This window comes from Coturnix japonica, chromosome 10, assembly GCF_001577835.2.
Source record: "Coturnix japonica isolate 7356 chromosome 10, Coturnix japonica 2.1, whole genome shotgun sequence".
In the NCBI taxonomy this organism is placed as follows: Eukaryota; Metazoa; Chordata; class Aves; order Galliformes; family Phasianidae; genus Coturnix; species Coturnix japonica.
This window is the reverse complement of record NC_029525.1, coordinates 7426899-7440551: the sequence shown is the minus strand read 5'-3', so window position 1 is coordinate 7440551 and position 13653 is coordinate 7426899. Positions and strand designations below refer to the sequence as shown.

The 13653-nt window shown below is 42.4% G+C and overlaps 1 long non-coding RNA gene across 1 annotated transcript; it reads left to right on the top strand.

Moving 5' to 3' along the window:
• The first annotated feature begins 2631 nt into the window (after positions 1-2631).
• LOC107318713 lies at positions 2632-3580 on the top strand. The gene is made up of 3 exons (XR_001557454.2): positions 2632-2803; positions 2917-3020; positions 3423-3580. It is a non-coding gene; the product is annotated as an uncharacterized LOC107318713 (long non-coding RNA).
• Positions 3581-13653: the final 10073 nt, after the last annotated feature.

Genomic DNA, 13653 nt, shown 5'->3' with positions numbered 1-13653 from the left:
AAAAGGCTAATGGCAATTCTCTTCTGCTTGAAGAGTAAGAGGTAGAAATCTTGCTTGAACAAACTGAAGACATCTGTGAAACTCCCTGAAGTGAGTCATGAAAAGGACACAACCTCTCAGCTGCCTGCCGTGAATTTTAAAGACAGAGTCCCTAAAAACTGCAGATGGAAACAATGAACCTGGGGCATCTGATTGTACAGAGAGAATCTTGTTGATGTGAATGAATCAGGTAGTAGTAGTCTTCAGCAAAATACGCAAGGATGGGCAGGCTGGGTGCAGACCATCGGCGGCTGGAGTCCCAGTGCAGCCCACCATTAGCCACAGTGACTCGGATGAACCTCTCAGAACAAAGCTTTTGTTTAGAAGAACAAAAGCCTCCCTGTAGCACGGGTCTCAGCCTGATGTTAGAAGCAGAGAAGGCTAGCAAAGCACTGACAAAAGGGGTGCTAGCAGTAATTATTGAGTGGCTATAGAACAGCCTAGTGAATAAGTAAAGGCTTATTCCCAAGATAGTTTTTCCTTCATACCCTGACCAAAGCACACCTGTAGAAATAGTGGTTGAACCCTACCTGTTCTTTCTCTAAACAAATGTGGTCTTGAAATGAGAAAAAGTGCTTTTCCACTGGGCATACCCTGAGAAGTCCAACAGATGATTCACATTTTCACTACCTAGTAGGTACACTGAGAAATAGGAAGATAGGAATTAAGTATTGTAGATGGATGATGGCATACTCTCTGAGAGAGACTAATGGAACATCTGACAGCCTGGACGGTTTGCAGCAGCAGATTCTCCAGAAATCGAGATGCCATGTAGGCCAGAGCTGCACTTCTGTGTCATCACAGATCTCAAGGTCAAAGGATCATTAAAACCAATGTCAAAATGACAGTTCTGCCTCAGAGTGTTTGTGACACAAGAACACAGCCATCAGACAGCTCTTAGAGAGAGCAATACAGGCATGATGCAGGCCATGGACTCCTCCATAAAGAGATGTGAGAGACTACTGTAATGAAGTGCTCTTGCCTCCTTAAACTGTTTTTTGCATTGTTCAATATTGGTCAGCATTCAGGCCAAAAATTCCACGACTACATTATGAACCATTACCAGGTCACAAGGAATCTGACCTCATCAACCACAACAACAGCTTTAAATTATGATGGAAGAGACAGAAGACTGAATCATGGGTCACAGCAGCTGAAAACCATGCCACACAAGACCAACATAGACAGCACCTTTTCCTATGGAAGAGAAGCTAGAGGTGTACAGCACCTGTTCAAGGAAGCGGAACCAAAGCCAGAAGTCACAGTGGTGCTGTGGGACTGCTGAGCACAGCCGCTGCCCAACCCAGGGCTGCTCCCACAGCTGGGCTGGCTGTCAGCGCTACATCTGTGCTGGGCACTCCATGAGGCTGAGGCTCCAGCACATGACATGCAGGATGCTTCCACATCCACTAGCAGTGCCGGGCACCACATCAGAAGAGAGCCTCATTTGAAGGGAGAGAGTATAGTTATGGATTTCTTGAGGTAAATTATTTTATTCATAGAATGGCATCACTAGTTAACTAAGTTTCTGAAGCCTGGTTACGCCTCACTTTTAACTCTTGACCACTTGCTGCCTTTTATGCCTTTGATGCGCTTCCATCTCATAAATTGCAAATGAGGAGCCTTTTTGAAGTGTGTGAATCTCACCTGATGTTATTCCAGCCCACTGGGAATGTGAACGTGAACCAAACTTTCACTCACAGAGCTTTGCCAAAGCTGGCTGCAACTGTGTGCTCCTTGTGCTACATTTACATCTTCCACTTCTCACAGGCTCTCAGTAATAAGCAAAAAATTGGCCTAACAAATCTAGGACAACTTAATATTTTTTGCTTAAAAAAAAAAAAGCAAAGTGCCAAATAAGTTGTCTTATTTCTGATAAATGTATATTGCAACATATAATTTTAGAAGATGAAAAACCTCTTGAAACAAAGATAGTTTGACTGTGAAGATGTCGCACTCATACTGTGTGATAACACAGGCAACTCTTCTGCTTCCCGTTTTGCAGGTGGAGAAGCCATGCAAGTCATTTTATGACCTTGTCTTTAAGCTATGGTAAGAGATTGGCAGAATGGGAGAGGAACCCAGATTTCTTTTCAACCCATCTCTTCTTCCTAAAGCACTCAGTCCCAGCTTCATTATAAAAATAACATAAATAATGGAAACCATGCAAACATGGGCATGAATCCAACCTGACAGCAGCTGGGGTGGGAGCACAGCTGGGCAGTTCCTCCTGCCCTCCTGTCCAACCTGAGCTGGCCAACAGCCATGGCTGGCAGATTTCATGGGGGCTCCAGGGCTGCTCAATGGCTGGCCGATGTCATTGTGGGTGTTGGTGACTGCTCAGGGACTTGCTTCTATCATTACCAGATGGCCTAAACTGATGTACTTTTAAATGCTCAGCTTTAAGGGAAAACTCCTATTTTTTCCAACACTGCATCCATGTTAAATCCTGGGTTTCATGTAAGTTTTGCTTGCAACATAAAGGTATCTGAAAAATAGCTAGTTTCAGCATAAGGCTATTTTTAGGCAGCATGTGGGACTTCAAAAGATAGGAATTGCACTGTCTCCTACTTTTTTCTTGTGCTGCTCATGCCCTCCTTACTCCACAACTACAAACACCCATGCATGAAAAACTCAAACCTCTCACAGATCTATTTCTTCAGAGAAACACCTGCCCACTCGGCACTGTGGGGAGAGAATTTGTCCGCTGTGCGTCGGAAAGGAGAAGGAAAGCTGCGGCCCTCAGCCAGCTGTCCTTTAAAAAGTGGGTCTCCTTTTCAAGCTTTCTGGGACAAGCCCCACCAGTGCACGACAAACAGCTTTTTATGCTATTATTTAATATTTTCTAATGCTTTTCCAACTTTGTTTTTCATACAGGTTAATCACTGTAGGCAACAACTAATTTTTCTCATGGCTGATCCTTCAAAATATACATGGGGAAAACTGGAAAGTGCAGCAGACTGTGGAAATCTACTTCTCTGGTAAGTAAAACTGAATCCTTAAACTTCTGTATTTCTTTTTCACCAAAGGAAGATTATTTACTCCTCTGGAAGTAAGATGAGCTCAGTGTTGCAACTGACATTCGCTGTATTGATTTCCAGCTCCCCTATCTGTAAGCTGAGCAACATGTGCCCTGGCCTGTGATGGCTCCTGCTGCCAAAACCCACAAACCAAAACAGCTGCCTCTCCAGTTAATCATTATTCTTATTATCAAACATCAGGCCTAGAGGAAAATGGCTGGATAATAATAATGTGACCCAAGTGAACTTAAACATTGTTTCCTTGCTGCAAAAACAGTATTCATATCAGTTAACTGCAAAAAGAGCTGTGATTTCAGTGCTTTGGAGTCCTACAGGTACAGCAGATTTTTATTTTTTTTACAGGACAGAGCCTTCTGACAGTTCCACAATGAAGACAAACGCATACGCAGAGAGAGATGTCAGAGTGGAAAAGCTCCTGAAATGAGACCTATCAGCTAACTGGCAAAGACATAATAGGCTGCATGCCTTTGCAGAACTATAATAAACAATCTTTGTTTTCATTATTGCTCCTTAATTTAGTTAGACTAGAATGTGGTAGAACACTATGGTTACTGGAAGAATGGATCCTGATAGGATCCAGCTTTTTCAGCCGCAGACCTACATTTTCCCCTGTACTTGAGTACACAGAAGAGGAGAGCAATGAAAAGCTCCTGAACAGACCTGATCAAATTATCAAAAAACGCCCTTCCATGTAAATGCTGAAGAAGAACTAGCTATTTCCTTCCTGGCTCTTGCTTTCTGAACACACAGGCCCATTAACCAAATCAGCAATCCCTCTGTTGTGTATTTTCCTGTGTCCTGCAGTGACGATTGCAAGGGAAGACAAAGATTCACTGCTGCTTATTCACTTGGCTTGAATAACTCACTGCTGCCCAGAAGCTGTTCTTTTTTCCCAAAGAGAAAGGATAGAAGTGAGTGCCTTTGAGAGGGATGGGACTTGACAGTGTGTTAATACGATGACCCTCAAGTAGCAGGATACAGTGGCCAGGTATGGCGTGTATCAGCTGTGATGCTTGCAGCTCCATGACGCAGGCTCAAGCCCCCAGAAGCCACCCTTCTCTGCCTGGAGCTGGCAATTAAAGCTCGGCTCCTCCAACCTTGCTGTCTCTCCAAAGCTAAGGAAACAAAGAGCAGGGAGTGGCTGTGCAATACGAGGCGCTCGGACAGCAAGCCCCTGTGAATGAATGCAAATGACGTCTGCAGGTTTCAAACAAAATAACACAACTCAGGTGGGCTGCTCTCCGGGTGGAAAGCGTGAGCTCATTTGTATTCATCATTAGTCATAAAAGAGAAAAAATGTCCTTTTCTGCAAATACAGAAGATGTATGGCATTTTCAGGGTGAAAATTAGCAAAGGTCTTAGGAGACAACACTGTAGCATCTCAAATACAGATGCACTTTATTTTTCTTTAAATTAGAAAATACTTTGTTTATTTAATTAAAATAGTTTTAAATTATTTCCCCTATTCTGAAAACGTTGTGCTACGTTTATTTGCAATTTGAGACTGGGAGTTCTAAACCTCTACACCTAAAACTTGGAGATTTCATGAACAGATGTGCTGCACAGCAGTACTGAAATATTCAACCATCTTAATAGTATGAGCTCTTATCTTAACTTCCATGGCGTTTTGTGCACTGTGTCTGCTCCAGTACCACGTCTCCCACAACACAGGGCCGAGAACACAGGGCTGGGTGTATTCATTTGAACGGAGTATTTTTCAGCCACGTATTTCTTTAGAAATGGCATATTTCGTATTACTGTGCAGCGCATCCTGCATAGCAACACCGTAGATTATTGATTCAATTGAATTGCGCAAGACTGAAATTCTAAACCGTGCTTTCTGCATTGATCCTTAAATCGTATCATTAAAATAAAATTCAATGATGTTTTGAATACACTGATCCTGGTAATTTCAGCGTTTGCGATGTTCCATTGCAACACCGATGACTAACAGCTCCTGCAGCAATAAATACAAATATTCCTGGAGCACAGTTGCGTTCACGCCATTTGAAAGCTGCAGACAACAATTACAGTAAAATTTGGTGCTTTCAATCAGGGTCCATAACAAACACAGCAGCACGAGGAGATGCTGGGTTATTTATTGGGGGAAGTTACCGAATGCTTAACTATGCAGATGAAATTCTGCTCATTCTTTTACACATGGCGGCAAAACAAATAACAGCTCACAGATCCCAAGGTAGACTTGTTAATCGGTCCAATATTGCTCTAATTCTCCTCGTAGCTAACTGAATTGGAGCATGTAACTGGATAAAATGTGTCTTTAGATACCATGTACTTATTCCGATTACTATTTGGTTGATTGATGACTTTCTGATTTTTTGAAACAATGCCAGCACAGTGGCCTCTTGGTAGCTGAACACATGACTGCTGTTTGTTGTGCTTTGGGGGGACTGCAGTGCGAGGTCTGGCTCAGTCATTTTTAAAATCAATACTTGCTCTCTGAGCACGGGATAATTTAGAGAACATAATTCAGAATTCTACCTTTCAGCATCTATCCTCCATCAAAGGGGGATTTTTGTCCAGAGTCAGCACAAAGGCTGCATGACCCAAGAATGCACAGATAAGGTTAAAAAAAGAAAGGAAAGGTATATATTTTTTTCTAACCAAAGCATTGCTAGCCACATGTGAAGATAACTGTCCTATGTCTGTGCACATACAGCGTGTGCGTTCTTCCATGAATACCAGCTGGAAATGGATGCTTTGAATAAACTCCAATTTTTGCTTAGTCCAGTGGTTTTTTTTTGGTTTTTTTTTTCATGTTTTGATCGCTTGTGTATAACCTCACAAGATCCTACTTCACTGCAAAGAGTGAATTGTCTACAAAGGACTAACTGAAAATTTGACCTGAAAAGCCTCTGATCAGCTTTCAGCTTTCCTGATGCTGGAGTTCTGAATTTCCTGCACAAGTATTGGTAGTATTCTGCTCTCAGCTGCAGAAACTCGAGCTAAGTTTGCTGGATTAAATCAGCACAGTTCTGCAGATATAAACAGAGATTCTAACCAGACCTGCTGCTCTTTGGGTGTTGACAGAACTCCGATGTTAGACTATTTAATCCCTTTTGGATTAATCTTCATGTTTCAACATTCTGGACCTATGTTATACCTCCAATTCATCTTCCATATCCCTTCCATGAAAGAAAAAAAATTATTTCCCTAGTTTCCACAAACCTATATGGCATTCTGGATCCTCTCCCTGCCATCAAAGTCCAAATCCCTCTTGGCACTTTCTCGTTTTGTTTTCCCAAGGCTGCTCCTGAGCTACCGCTCCCAGAGCTTCCAAACATACTCCTGGATTTTTTCCTGCCTGGTTTCCTTCTTTCCTCCTACAGCTAAAATTCTCACTCCTCACATGTTCTGACAGAAGGTACCAAAGTCAACAGAGCCTTACTCATATTTTAAATATGTACCTTATTTTCTTTTAAAATCTGCACACATTTTAACTGTTTCCCAGTGCTGAGAAGTTCAGTTTTTCTGCCCAGAATGTTTCCAGCCTGCCAGGCTGGGAGCCTCTGCTCAAGCTCCTGTTCTCATTCCAACTTTGATTCTACCCCCTTCAAAAGGGGAACCTTTCAGGTATATGTGAACACAGCTCACACCTTCCTTGTGTTGCCAGAGGATCCTGAGAAAGGAAAGAATGCTATGTCTCTAAAAGCATAAAGCCACCTTATCTTTAACCACTTTCTCATGGCACTAGTGTGAAACGTGCCATGCAAGTTTCTGGGAGTTTGGTTAAAAAAAAAACCAACAACATGTAAAACCAGGAAAAGCCTGATACCTTCCTTAAAAGTTATTCATTGTTCTCAAATATCTCATCCTCATCCAGATTTCTTACAAGGAAAGTGTTAATCATAATTCTTTGCAAAACATAGATGAATTCCACTGGAAAAGCCATAGATGGCAGCAAATTATCTTTAGCAAGCTGTGTTTTCCTATCATTCTACTCTTTTTCATGTTTCTTTTGACAGCAGAAAGAGTTAAAACAACACCTTAGGCCTTTAAGCTGTCTAACGACTAATGAAAGACTACTGTTTCTCTCACTTCTTACTTATCGTCAATTAATCAGCCCTCACCCACTATTTGTAGTGGGGACCAAAAAAGAATAATTCACCTGAGATACAAAACTTTCAAACCAAGAATCTTTTTGAAGTTTGTGATGAGGATTACCAGCACCATTACAGTGTATACACTGCACTGGACATCCACAGCAGCAGCACTGGAGCTCCGCAGTTTCCTTGTAACTTAGTTTTTACACAGCTCTCTGAAAAGGTCGCCCTTTCTGGATAAAATTTTTAGTGCCTGTAAATATCTGATGTGAAATAATTGTTAATCAAAGATTTAAAACTCATCCCTATATACATATATATACATATATTTTACATATATATTTTATTATATATTTACATATATTTATATATATATTATATATATATACATACACACACACATATATATGTAATATATATTTACATATATATTTCCTTTTTAATGAGGGGATAGACTACATTTCATGTTCCTTCCTACTTGATAAAAATTCATATGTTCGGATTCATCGAACTCAAGACTGTGAATTCCAGAGTTGGTATCAGAGGCTTGGTGAATATTTTCTGCAGCAAGACAGATGTTTAACCTGCAGATTCTATCCAGCCAAACCTGAAAGTAAAACACAATGGCACGGAGGAGAGGAAGAAAGGTGCCTGGCTATACCCACAGGAAGGGGCTTAAAGCACTGCTGTCCATACCACCAAGGCACCTTTCTGGCTCACAGCACAGCCCGGTGCCCTTGCTATTATGCCTCCAGCAAAGTATGCACTCTCACCATAGAAGAAAAGGTGGTGACATATAAACATATATTAAAGTCAAGCTGATAGATTTTGCTGCTTAGAGAGAGAGAGCAGGAACAAGAAAGGCTTCCATACCTCTTATTTTCATTTGTCTCTAGTCTGAGATGATACAAAAAACACACTTAAATTATGTCACCTTGAAAAACTCACCTAAATTTTTCCTTTGCTCTTCTGTTGGTAAAACCAGCATATCACAAGAAAGGAAACCAGAGGAGCAGGAAGAAGCCCATGATCTCTGCTTTGCCCCAGTGCCACCTGAGTGTTTATGGGACAGGATACCTGGTGCTTCCTAGTACTTAGCAGAAATGGGAAAAAATTGCATGTAGGTATAATATAGCACTGCAGTATTTATTTAAATACGGGAACAAATAAAGAGAACATGGAACAATGATTTCAGAAATGAAAGGCTAAGATAAAAATCACTTTCATTTCTTATGCTTTATCCTGACATAAAAGAGTCTGATTACTGCTTTATTTTAGAGTAAATGATTTCAGTTGTAAGAAAGGGACAGTGGTCTTTTTCCTTTTACCTGCCTTGTATTTTCTGTTCTTGCCCCGTTTTTTCAGGTACATATTTGGATGTGAATACCTTCATCTGGATGTGAATACCTTCACATCCTAGTTCTCCACAAAGGAAAAAATGCTCAGACAATGCACCTGTATAAGCTGCAAGTATAAATTATGTGACAGTAAGATGGGCCAATAGGTTTATGACAAGATTTTATTTAGAAATGTATGATTATGCACATATCATTTTGAGTTAGAGATGATCTCATTTGTGAGAAAATAACACCTCTGTCATCACTGAATATAAAACAAAGGTTTTGTCACAGTGGCTTCACCAAAAGGTACATTCAGGAAATGCAATATCTTTAATAGAAGGACTGTTGATGTAAAGATGCTTTTAACAGTTCTTACAATTATAATGTCACTATCATAATTTTATGAGCCATACCCCACTAATTATTTTTTCTTCAATACTTGAAATGGGAGAACAAAGGCTGTAAACTGACATTTCTTACTCCTCTGTCACACTGCTTATTTTCTCCATTCTTAACCTATTGCACTGTGCCATGGACAGCCATGCAGCTCATTCAGGGATCCTGAAACTAATGTTTATTCATCCTTGTTTGATGAGTCTGGAACCAGACTCTCCTTTGCCACACTATTCTTGTCTCCTTTCCTTTAGAGGTTTTCACTTTGCAGATACATCCCTCCAAGTTCTGGATATCTCAGTGCCAAACTGAGGAAGGCTGTTTCCCAGGCTGTGACTGTGATCAGGCCTCTCCTGAACACAGCTCCCTGTGATGGAAACTGAAGAGCTGCTGAAATGCCACATGCTTGCAGATCCAAATGCACACTATGGTTTTATTTTCCTTGTTGCAATGTTAGAAAAATAGTCATCTTATTAATTTCCCTTCTACACACCTGTGCTTGCTAAAAGCAAGCCTCCTTTGGCTATCCATTTTTCCCCACTCTCACAGGTGAACAGATGAAGGTGAGGTATCGTGCCTGAGCTGGCTGCAGGCAAGTGGAGCACTGGGGAGTTGAGGTTTACCTTCAGATGATACATTTCAGCCCAGTTTTAGGGCAGGAGAGAATGGCCTCAAGTTGTGCCAGGGGAGATTTAGGTTGGATGTTAGGAACAATTCATTCTCTGAAAGATTGGTCAAGTGCTGGAATGGGCTGCACAGGGCAGTGCTTGAGTCACCATCCCTGAAGATGTTCCAGAAACATATAGAGGTGGTACTAAGGAACAGAATTTAGTGAGGAACACAGGTAGTAGGAAGACAGTTCGACTACATGATCTTAGAAGTCTATTCCAACCTTAATGATTCTATGATTCTTTAAGGTCCTATCACTGCCCAGTGGCACAGAGCTCACACAGTAAGTAGTAGCAGCAGTACAGCCCAGTACAAATACAATCAGCTTGGTATTTTTGTACCCTTTTTTGTACAGTGTAATTCCAATTAAATATAAACATTAAACAAAAGTTGAGTTCTGGTATAGGCCTTTAATTGGAGATGTTCTGACAGAATCAGCTCCCCTGGTGTGCCCAGGACAGCATTTTGGAGAGCACTCAAAGAGTGGTTATGACATTGAAGCTAGGTACAAGTCATTACTGTCTCTGCTGTAAGAATAGAAAGAGGTAGCTTATGTCTTAAGGAAGAGGAGACCTGACTGTTAATGTGTAAATGGATATTATTCAAGAGTGCCTTTGGACTTGCTGTGCTCCAGATTTTGGGTCTGGAACAGAGACAGCCCTCAGGAGAGTATTGGTATCTGCACATCCATGAAATTGGAGAATCCAGTCCTAGCTTTTAAAAGAGCCAGTGATAATAAAGTCCTGACATCCTTGAATTTATTTTCAAAGTCAAGAAATAGAAGGGGATTCACATTTTGTGTAAGCGATCTTCCTTTAGTACAGCGGGTTAAACTGAAGAACCTCTGAACCAAAACACTTCTGAGCTTTGATTCCTATTAATCTGTTTTTGAATCCTGTGCCTTAGGATATTTCTTAAGAGCAGGTTCACAGTCTAAACACACATGAGTTATTAATGAGAGGCATGCAGATGTTACAGAAAGCAACATTTTCAGCTCTTCCTCATCAGATGAAATACTATTGAACAACATCTGTTTCCCTACCAGATTTTCTGGCACAATTAATGCCTTAACAAAAATAAAATCTCCAGGAATTGTAATAATTCTGTAAAAAGTCACGTCCCCTTTAAAGAATTGATTTCTATAGCTGTGTCTATTTCATTAGAATTGTTTTCCTTTAAGTAATTTCATAATTCTCTGTTAATGAGCAAGTGAAGAGTGTCTGTGATTAAATAGCATGTGATGTCTAACCCACCAATCGCCTCTCTGGACTCCTATCTCTCAAACCACCTGCTAATCATAACAATTGCTAATTTGAGACCCCTCAGCCATTTCTGGTGCCGGTGACAATGCCTCGTAGCACACAGTGGCCATTTGGCCACTGTCCCACCCACCCCAGCGGCCGCGCTGCTGCTGCCCATTTTGGGCTCTATTGTTCTGCTGCCTCTGCTGACCACGAGCAATTCCTCCTTGCTGATCCCGGGGGAATCTCTGCCTTCACAATGGGGGCAGGGCCATTTGCTTTGTGTGCAAGATAATCTTTTATAGAATTGTTCTCACACACACGCAGGCACACACTAGCCTGCTTGTGCTCCCTTGCTGCTTCTGAAAGGCTGACAATCTGCAGTGGGAAGGTTTAAAAAGCAGATAGGAAATGTTAACTATCCCTGATTAGCAATTCTCTCATTGATGCATATTTAAAAATAGATATAGATTTGGCAAAACATACAAATAAAGGTTTTATGTCAGCATTGTTTTCACATTTTTAGTGAGAGTAAATCCAGCAGTGCTTTGCATATGCCTTGCAGCTCAAGTCTGATAGTAGGTAAACAGAGCTCACTGGATTTGGATTTTCTGGAAGCCCGTGTGGAAAAGCCATAGTGAGGTTGAGCAAGTGCTTCCCACAGTATTTCAAAAGAGGATGGAAATCTGAAGTGATCTGTTAGGGGTAGCAGACCTGCCACTGCCTATACCCAATATAGCCTTCCTGCCCTATGGATGCTCCTTTTCCCCAACCCACTCAGAACAGAAAATGCACTCAGTTTCCCTGATGGAATATAACTTTGCACTCAGCTTTATCGTTAAGCCCTCTACTTGGAAGGAATTAAAGCTGCTTATTATATTATAGAGCAGGTTGCACGAGAAAAATAATATAAAAAAAAGGTAGACTTCACTGACCAACAGCTTTCACCAGTGCAGAAACTGCAATTATTATCCTAGCCCGTATGACAATAAGGGCACATCGAGCAAGCAATCATCCCTCTTGCGTTTGACACAGGTGACAATCTGGACTATTTCCTCCAGTCCTTATAATCGTATCGCGCTGTGCTGGCGAGCAGCCCCGCGCCGCCCGTGCGCTGTGCCGCTCATCGGGCTCCCCCTAGGCTCGGCCGCCCGCAGCGCACCAGGAGCCGCGGCCGATCGATAGCCCGAGCCCGCAGCTGCCCGCAGCACAAAGCGGCGGCCCCCGGCGGCAGCCAGCCGGCCGAAGGAAGCCTGTCGCCGCTTCGCCAGGGTTGCAGAGGCAGGCGCAGAGCATAGGCAACGGGGATGCCGCAGACGCTGTGGGAGATCTTCTGGCAAACGCGCTAAAAACAGAGCAACGTGGAAAACCGAAAAAAAAAAACCCCAAACCTGTCGTGCCTGCCCGTCCGCTAGAATGGAGCGACTTGCCCCGGTAGGCACGGCCGCTCGGCGCTTTGTTGTGCGGCTGCCTTTCATTACCGGCCTTCGGCCAGGCAGCGATGGCCGCACTCCGAAAAGCTCCCCGGGACCCGCGGTGCCTGATAAGGATGGACGTCAACCGGAGCGCTTGGCTGGGTCCCCGTATCTAAGGCCCAACAAACTCAGCTTCATAATGAGGGGCACTTTCAGAGTTGAAGCCTGGCTTCTGACATGACGTTGTAATTCATGCCAAAGTGCTCTTTAACGTGTAAATTACCTGAGATATTGGGGGATCCTTTACTTTAAACCCAGGTCTATGTGTATGTAATTCTGTTTTCCAGCTGTGGCAGCAGCCCCTTGGCAAGGTGCTACAGGTGCTGGACAGATGCAGCTGGAGCCCTGGGTAGCATGTGTTGTGATGGATTTGTGCTGTAGCACACACTACAGCAGAGAACTTCAGTTGTTTCGGTCAAGCTGGACAGAACATTACAGATGTCACATGAATGTCATACCACAAACCTGGTATTTAATTACTTAGTTCAGAAGTAGCAATTTTGCAGTGGTTTTTGCAGTGTAATGACTGCAAGAGCTGCACATTCACAGAAGACCCTTTGCATAGTGCCAGTCACCTCCTGTATCTGTATCGCCTCTCACTGATCTCCTCACTGATACAGAGCTGCAGGTACTGCCAGGCGCACAGACCTTGAGCACAGAGCAGGACTGGGACGCTGCCCCATGGTGACTGCTGCAGCCTCCAGCAGGATCCTGCAGTGAGGCGAGATGAAGACTAGCGAGGGAAAAGCTCTCACGTGGCCTAGTGAGAATGGTGGACATGGCTAATTTAATGTTAATAAAGCAGACTGGAAATTTAGTACGTATATTCGAGTTTTAGTAGAGCCTGATATATTTGATATAAATTAACAGCGCACAAACTTAGCTTTGTCTTAGCTAAGTTTCAAAACTCATCATTAAACATAGCATGAAGCTGGTTTGGAAAGCTCCCACTCAGCTGAAGAACAGAGAAAAGACCTATGTTTTCTGTAATTACTACAAAGCAGAAGATATTTATAACTTGTAGCTGTAGATAGATTTTCAAGATAGCTGTTATTAGCCAGCCTGGCAACCATTTCATTCAATGCCAAAAGCTTTGAAAAATATATCCAGAGCACTGACTGTCCTTGAGTTTCTATGAAATCAGAAAAGCTGAAGGATTTATCATCCTGAAGGAAATGGCCGGCAAACTGAAGGTTGGTCCCACAAGCTGAAGAAAAGCAACTGGATCCCTTTTCAGGCCCTTCTAGAAAGATACAACACTGCAAGCATTGTTTGGCCACCTCCATAATGGTGTAAGGTTGCTGCCAATTCACACAGATACCTTTATCTCAGGCTTCAGCAAGAAGTGTTTGGCCCAGATGTTGCTGAGTTAGCTTGAATTTTAACCCTTT